The sequence below is a fragment of the Dendrobates tinctorius genome, unplaced genomic scaffold, assembly GCF_039654945.1.
Source record: "Dendrobates tinctorius isolate UK_male_01 unplaced genomic scaffold, ASM3965494v1 ptg000232l, whole genome shotgun sequence".
NCBI lineage: Eukaryota > Metazoa > Chordata > Amphibia > Anura > Dendrobatidae > Dendrobates > Dendrobates tinctorius.
In genome coordinates, this window is record NW_027361899.1 from 1,528,107 (window position 1) to 1,534,918 (window position 6,812).

Here is a 6,812-nt window from a genome sequence, read left to right on the forward strand (position 1 = left end):
GTAGCTATATTCTTGTACATAGGGGCAGTATTATAGTAGTTCTATTCTTGTACATAGGAGCAGTATTATAGTAGTTATATTCTTGTACATAGGAGCAGTATTATAGTAGTTATATTCTTGTACATAGGGGCAGTATTATAGTAGTTATATTCTTGTACATAGGGGCAGTATTATAGTAGTTATATTCTCGTACATAGGGGGCAGTATTATAGTAGTTATATTCTTGTGCATAGGGGCAGTATTATAGTAGTTATATTCTTGTGCATAGGAGCAGTATTATAGTAGTTATATTCTTGTACATAGGGGCAGTATTATAGTAGTTATATTCTTGTACATAGGAGCAGTATTATAGTAGTTATATTCTTGTACATAGGGGCAGTATTATAGTAGTTATATTCTTGTACATAGGAGCAGTATTATAGTAGTTATATTCTTGTACATAGGGGCAGTATTATAGTAGTTATATTCTTGTACATAGGGGCAGTATTATAGTAGTTATATTCTTGTACATAGGAGCAGTATTATAGTAGTTATATTCTTGTGCATAGGGGCAGTATTATAGTAGTTATATTCTTGTGCATAGGGGCAGTATTATAGTAGTTATATTCTTGTACATAGGAGCAGTATTATAGTAGTTATATTCTTGTACATAGGGGCAGTATTATAGTAGTTATATTCTTGTACATAGGAGCAGTATTATAGTAGTTATATTCTTGTACATAGGGGCAGTATTATAGTAGTTATATTCTTGTACATAGGGGCTGTATTATAGTAGTTATATTCTTTTACATAGGAGCAGTATTATAGTAGTTATATTCTTGTACATAAGAGCAGTATTATAGTAGTTATATTCTTGTACATAGGGAGCAGTATTATAGTAGTTATATTACTGTACATAGGGGGCGGTATTATAGTAGTTATATTCTTGTACATAGTGCACAGTATTATAGTAGTTATATTCTTGTACATAGGGGGAAGTATTATAGTAGTTATATTCTTGTACATAGGGAGCAGTATTATAGTAGTTATATTCTTGTACATAGGGAGCAGTATTATAGTAGTTATATTCTTGTACATAGGGAGCAGTATTATAGTAGTTATATTCTTGTACATAGGGAGCAGTATTATAGTAGTTATATTCTTGTACATAGGGGCAGTATTATAGTAGTTATATTCTTGTACATAGGGGCAGTATTATAGTAGTTATATTCTTGTACATAGGGGCAGTATTATAGTAGTTATATTCTTGTACATAGGGGGCAGTATTAAAGTAGTTATATTCTTGTACATAGGGAGCAGTATTATAGTAGTTATATTCTTGTACATAGGGGCAGTATTATAGTAGTTATATTCTTGTACATAGGGAGCAGTATTATAGTAGTTATATTCTTGTACATAGGGGCAGTATTATAGTAGTTATATTCTTGTACATAGGAGCAGTATTATAGTAGTTATATTCTTGTACATAAGAGCAGTATTATAGTAGTTATATTCTTGTACATAGGGAGCAGTATTATAGTAGTTATATTCTTGTACATAGGGAGCAGTATTATAGTAGTTATATTCTTGTACATAAGGAGAAGTATTATAGTAGTTATATTCTTGTACATAGGGGCAGTATTATAGTAGTTATATTCTTGTACATAGGAGCAGTATTATAGTAGTTATATTCTTGTACATAAGAGCAGTATTATAGTAGTTATATTCTTGTACATAGGGAGCAGTATTATAGTAGTTATATTCTTGTACTTAGGGGCAGTATTATAGTAGTTATATTCTTGTACATAAGGGGAAGTATTATAGTAGTTATATTCTTGTACATAGGGGCAGTATTATAGTAGTTATATTCTTGTACATAGGGGGAAGTATTATAGTAGTTATATTCTTGTACATAGGGAGCAGTATTATAGTAGTTATATTCTTGTACATAGGAGCAGTATTATAGTAGTTATATTCTTGTACATAGGGAGCAGTATTATAGTAGTTATATTCTTGTACATAGGGAGCAGTATTATAGTAGTTATATTCTTGTACATAGGGAGCAGTATTATAGTTATATTCTTGTACATAGGGGCAGTATTATAGTAGTTATATTCTTGTACATAGGAGCAGTATTATAGTAGTTATATTCTTGTACATAAGAGCAGTATTATAGTAGTTATATTCTTGTACATAGGGAGCAGTATTATAGTAGTTATATTCTTGTACTTAGGGGCAGTATTATAGTAGTTATATTCTTGTACATAAGGGGAAGTATTATAGTAGTTATATTCTTGTACATAGGGGCAGTATTATAGTAGTTATATTCTTGTACATAGGGGGAAGTATTATAGTAGTTATATTCTTGTACATAGGGAGCAGTATTATAGTAGTTATATTCTTGTACATAGGGAGCAGTATTATAGTAGTTATATTCTTGTACATAGGGAGCAGTATTATAGTAGTTATATTCTTGTATATAGGAGCAGTATTATAGTAGTTATATTCTTGTACATAGGGGCAGTATTATAGTAGTTATATTCTTGTACTTAGGGGCAGTATTATAGTAGTTATATTCTTGTACATAAGGGGAAGTATTATAGTAGTTATATTCTTGTACATAGGGGCAGTATTATAGTAGTTATATTCTTGTACATAGGGGGAAGTATTATAGTAGTTATATTCTTGTACATAGGGAGCAGTATTATAGTAGTTATATTCTTGTACATAGGGAGCAGTATTATAGTAGTTATATTCTTGTACATAGGGAGCAGTATTATAGTAGTTATATTCTTGTACATAGGGGCAGTATTATAGTAGTTATATTCTTGTACATAGGAGCAGTATTATAGTAGTTATATTCTTGTACATAAGAGCAGTATTATAGTAGTTATATTCTTGTACATAGGAGCAGTATTATAGTAGTTATATTCTTGTACATAGGGGCAGTATTATAGTAGTTATAGTCTTGTACATAGAAGCAGTATTATATTAGTTATATTCTTGCACATAGGAGCAGTATTATAGTAGTTATAGTCCTGTACATAGGGGCAGTATTATAGTAGTTATATTCTTGTACATAGGGGGAAGTATTATAGTAGTTATATTCTTGTACATAGGGGGCAGTATTATAGTAGTTATATTCCTGTACATAGGGGGCAGTATTATAGTAGTTATATTCTTGTACATAGGAGCAGTATTATAGTAGTTATATTCTTGTACATAGGGGCAGTATTATAGTAGTTATATTCTTGTACATAGGGGAAGTATTGTAGTAGTTATATTCTTGTACATAGGGGCAGTATTATAGTAGTTATATTCTTGTACACTGGGGCAGTATTATAGTAGTTATATTCTTGTACATAGGGGCAGTATTATAGTAGTTATATTCTTGTACATAGGGGCAGTATTATAGTAGTTATATTCTTGTACATAGGGGGCAGTATTATAGTAGTTATATTCCTGTACATAGGGGGCAGTATTATAGTAGTTATATTCTTGTACATAGGAGCAGTATTATAGTAGTTATATTCTTGTACATAGGGGAAGTATTGTAGTAGTTATATTCTTGTACATAGGGGAAGTATTGTAGTAGTTATATTCTTGTACATAGGGGCAGTATTATAGTAGTTATATTCTTGTACATAGGGGCAGTATTATAGTAGTTATATTCTTGTACACTGGGGCAGTATTATAGTAGTTATATTCTTGTACACTGGGGCAGTATTATAGTAGTTATATTCTTGTACATAGGGGCAGTATTATAGTAGTTATATTCTTGTACATAGGGGCAGTATTATAGTAGTTATATTCTTGTACATAGGGGGCAGTATTATAGTAGTTATATTCCTGTACATAGGGGGCAGTATTATAGTAGTTATATTCTTGTACATAGGAGCAGTATTATAGTAGTTATATTCTTGTACATAGGGGCAGTATTATAGTAGTTATATTCTTGTACATAGGGGCAGTATTATAGTAGTTATATTCTTGTACATAGGGGCAGTATTATAGTAGTTATATTCTTGTACACTGGGGCAGTATTATAGTAGTTATATTCTTGTACATAGGGACAGTATTATAGTAGTTATATTCTTGTACATAGGGGCAGTATTATAGTAGTTATATTCTTGTACATAGGGGGCAGTATTATAGTAGTTATATTCCTGTACATAGGGGGCAGTATTATAGTAGTTATATTCTTGTACATAGGAGCAGTATTATAGTAGTTATATTCTTGTACATAGGGGCAGTATTATAGTAGTTATATTCTTGTACATAGGGGAAGTATTGTAGTAGTTATATTCTTGTACATAGGGGCAGTATTATAGTAGTTATATTCTTGTACACTGGGGCAGTATTATAGTAGTTATATTCTTGTACATAGGGGCAGTATTATAGTAGTTATATTCTTGTACATAGGGGGCAGTATTGTAGTAGATATATTCTTGTACATAGGAGGCAGCATTACTATATTACAGAATTACCTCTAGACGAGTTCAAGGTCTGCTGGGAATCGCCAATGTTTGGAGAGACCCAGATGGACGAGCAGGAGAGGTTTTAGAATGCGCACAGACACTGCAGGCGGCTACATTCTCCCAGACATACTGATGAGCACCTTAGTCTGCCTCCACGTGGCGCACTCTGAATAAAGGCCCCGTTACACTAAGTGATATCGCTATGTGTGATACTTACCTCCGACCACTCCCCTGCTGGTTATCGCTGATCGCGCGAGAACGTCCTGGGCCGTTTCTCGTTGGCCGCTTCCTGCTGTGGAGACGAGCGACGCGTGGACGCGGGCGGGAGGACGTCAGGATCGCCTCATCTGACAGGTAAGTAACGACCCCTGACCGCTGCTATATCGCTGGTGAGATCTGCCTGTGTGGCAGCTCACTAGCGACCACTTAGCGATGTACCAGGGATCCTGACCGCGTCACATCGTTGTCGGGATCGCTGGCGCATCACTAAGTGTAACGGGACCCTAACGCTAAAGGAATAACAATCTCGACAACTAAACAATCACACTACATCCAGATCTCCTGGCCAATATGTTTTACATCATACTTGAGAATCAAGAACGAATCAAATTTGATAAGGTCTACAAATAACAATGGTACCATCAGAAATGACACTCCTCAAATGAAAGACCTTGGAGCCACTGTGAAAGTCTGCCAGTACTGAAGGTATCAGCCGCTCAAAATGTGATTTCCTCCACAAGTTCCTCATTGGTAACAAAATAGACGTTCTTGTTCTTCAGGAACCTCATGTTGGAAAAGAAGATCAACTTCTAGCTCGTGGCTTCATTTCTTGGTGTGATTTAATTGGTGCTACATATGACCCGCGCTACGGTGTAGCCACCTAAGCGAAAGGTAACACTGAAAACGCAATGCTCGTATCTACATCTGTTGAAAATGACATCCATGAAGCTGGGATTAAAGTTGGCGAAATCACAATTGTTAACATTTACAAGCCTCCTGCAGTACAATGGCCCAATGGAGTTATCCATGTCCATCCTCCACATCCGACCGTGTACATACAGTTGTGGCCAAAAGTATTGACACCCCTGCAATTCTGTCAGATAATACTCAGTTTCTTCCTGAAAATGATTGCAAACACAAATTCTTTGTTATTATCTTCATTTAATTTGTCTTACATGGAAAAACACCAAAGAGAATGAAGCAAAAAGCAAAACATTGATCATTTCACACAAAACTCCAAAAATGGGCCAGACAAAAGTATTAGCACCCTCAGCCTAATACTTGGTTGCACAACCTGTAGCCAAAATAACTGCGACCAACCGCTTCCGGTAACCATCAATGAGTTTCTTACAATGCTCTGCTGGAATTTTAGACCATTCTTCTTTGGCAAACGGCTCCAGGACCCTGATATTTGAAGGGTGCCTTCTCCAAACTGCCATTTTTAGATCTCTCCACAGGTGTTCTATGGGATTCAGGTCTGGACTCATTGCTGGCCACCTTAGATGTCTCCAGTGCTTTCTCTCAAACCATTTTCTAGTGCTTTTTGAAGTGTGTTTTGGGTCATTGTCCTGCTGGAAGACCCATGACCTCTGAGGGAGACCCAGCTTTCTCACACTGGGCCCTACATTATGCTGCAAAATTGGTTGGTAGTCTTCAGACTTCATAATGCCATGCACACGGTCAAGCAGTCCAGTGCCAGAGGCAGCAAAGCCACCCCAAAACATCAGGGAACCTCCGCCATGTTTGACTGTGTTTTTTTCTTTGAATGCCTCTTTTTTTCTCCTGTAAACTCTATGTTGATGTCTTTGCCCAAAAAGCTCTACTTTTGTCTCATCTGACCAGAGAACATTCTTCCAAAACGTTTTAGGCTTTTTCAGGTAAGTTTTGGCAAACTCCAGCCTGGCTTTTTTATGTCTCGGAGTAAGAAGTGGGGTCTTCCTGGGTCTCCTACCATACAGTCCCTTTTCATTCAGATGCCGACGGATAGTACGGGTTGACACTGTTGTACCCTCGGACTGCAGGGCAGCTTGAACTTGTTTGGATGTTAGTCGAGGTTCTTTATCCAACATCCGCACAATCTTGCGTTGAAATCTCTTGTCAATTTTTCTTTTCCAGCCACATCTAGGGAGGTTAGCCACAGTGCCATGGGCTTTACACTTCTTGATGACACTGCGCACGGTAGACACAGGAACATTCAGGTCTTTGGAGATGGACTTGTAGCCTTGAGATTGCTCATGCTTCCTCACAATTTGGTTTCTCAAGTCCTCAGACAGTTCTTTGGTCTTCTTTCTTTTCTCCATGCTCAATGTGGTGCACACAAGGACACAGGACAGAGGTGGAGTCAACTTTAATCCA